This window comes from Solanum tuberosum, unplaced genomic scaffold, assembly GCF_000226075.1.
Source record: "Solanum tuberosum cultivar DM 1-3 516 R44 unplaced genomic scaffold, SolTub_3.0 scf00141, whole genome shotgun sequence".
NCBI classification, from domain to species: Eukaryota; Viridiplantae; Streptophyta; class Magnoliopsida; order Solanales; family Solanaceae; genus Solanum; species Solanum tuberosum.
Window position 1 is genome coordinate 702,355 of NW_006239075.1, and position 2,366 is coordinate 704,720.

A 2,366-nucleotide genomic window follows, 5' to 3' on the forward strand; every position below is an offset into this window, starting at 1 on the left:
AAATGTTTATTGTGCCTTATCAGAAAGGTTACAACTATTTGGAAAAGTTGCAACCTTTCGGAAAGGTCACTACCTTTCATAAAAATCATAATTTTTCATAAAAGTCGCAACTCTTCATTAAAGTCGCAATTTTTCATAAAAGTCACAATTTTTCATAAATTTCACAACTTTTCATGAAAGGGAGAGGCTAGTTTTGTAAATAAATAAATTAAAAGAGAATTCTGGTTTGTGGTGGCGCCACGTAGGCGGGCCTAAGGTTTTCTTTTATATATATATATATGATTAGACTGCTTGATATTTAGTATGCTACTTGACTGAAAAGATTGAACCCTTAAACGGTTGGTGCTCATTTAGCTTCCCTTAGATGCTCTTATCGCTTGTCAAGACAACATGGAGAGAGTGGACAGTAATCATGGCCAGAAGGAAATTCCTCTAATCATCCTAAATGACATAAAGTGCAGTGAATACAGGCTTTTTTAGACTTTAACAAAAGTTAGTGTCTAAACTACCTCTTTTCAAGTGTAAGATAGGAATATAGGGCAATGCATATGCTACAGTGGCCAGGAAAATCTAGGACGGAATCAGAGAAGCTAAAAGATATAACAAAGTACCGCCAACACAAGCAGAGAAAATTTCCCTTGAAGTGAGATGTAGTTTTGCGTTTAACACTGAAATACACTAATGATCACAAGTGTAGGAACAAGAAACCTAGGATACTGAAATTTGTCCACATAAGAAAACTTATCCATGTAAAACTTGAGGAATCAAAGACTGTTGTGTATGCATTCCAACTGATCTATTAAATCCATCAAATTAAAATTGTTAAGGAACACAGGTATCACTAGTCCATTGGATTTTCAATCAAGGCATTCTGAAAACAAAATAAAGGATTCACCAAGAGGCGGGGGAGGGGAGATTTCCTCTTTTATTGAGACAGCAAGACAAAAAAAATGAAAAACAAGAAGTACAGCTTCGTAAGAGTTCATAATGCTAGTACCATGTCTTAAAAGCTTCAGACTATTAAAATTTGAGGTTGGCAGAAGTGTAACACAATCTCTTATTCTGCACAAGTGTACATTCTTCTTTGTATCTAAAACAGTATGTTAGCGCTACATATGTTGCTGCTTGAAAGCGATGTACAACTCTGACTTATTCACCTCTTTTAATCTTAGGAGAAAGTTCACTTCTTAGTCACTAAATATGTAGACACTAGCGAAAATTTTGTTTGAAACTTTTCAAAGGATAACTTCAAAGATGACACTCTAAAAAACAATGGGTAGCCCAATAAGAACATTGACACAACCAACTTCACATGAGCACAAGGAAACAGTTAACTGTTGCTACCGCTAGTATTTTGCTAGTGGTAGAAATAATCTCTTTGTTTCTTTAATAGATAAGGATTCTCCTTTCGACACACTAAACAGAAAGATAGAGACGCCTTTGCCAGAAACATTAGATCATTATCCAACATCCATATTGTTGTCGGAATAAAGCAAGCAACTTTGTCAACGATAATCAAGAGATTAGAGAGCTTTCGGAGAACCTTGGACTTAATTATGATGACAATGTTTGGGTAAGAAATCCACCTGAAGGGGGAAAAGGAGGAAGAAGTGACGACATCAAAGTAGTGCTAGATAGCGGAGAGGATGATTAGCATATTGTACTAGAAATAAGATTGGTTCCATAGAGCTATTATGTCTTTTCTTTAGACTTCCATACTTGTTATGAAAAAAAATTGTAGCCTTTGCAAAATTATCACCCTATGCTCTATGAACATTTTCAGAAAATCAAAACAGCTACCAATTCTACTAAAACCAACTATTTAATTCATTTGACTTTGATAGATTTTTGATAAGTTAACACATTCTCTTTATACTACACTTAATATTCAAAATTATCATCCTATGCTCTATGAACATTTTCAGAAAATCAAAACAGCTACCAATTCTACTAAAACCAACTATTTAATTCATTTAACTTTGATAGATTTTTGATAAGCTAGCACATTCTCTTTATACTACACTTAATATTATAGACTTAACCAAACAAGGATATGCTTCTCTTCAACCAAAGATTGTCATTAACTACTGGAAAAAAATCTAATTATAACTATCTTACAACTGATATATTTGCACTTTGAAATTTTCAGTTCTCTATAACAATTCGTAAGGGAACTCAACTGCCACCAAAGCACAAGTTCAAACCCAAAATAAAAGCCAAAAGGCAAACTCAAAACAACAGAAACTATCCAGATTGTGAAAAGAACAAAATGGAAACTTCAACTCAAAAACTTAGGCTTTTCCATACTTCACTCAGAAAATCGAGAGAACGGTTGCACAATTATTTCAGACTGAAGAGAGCCAAGT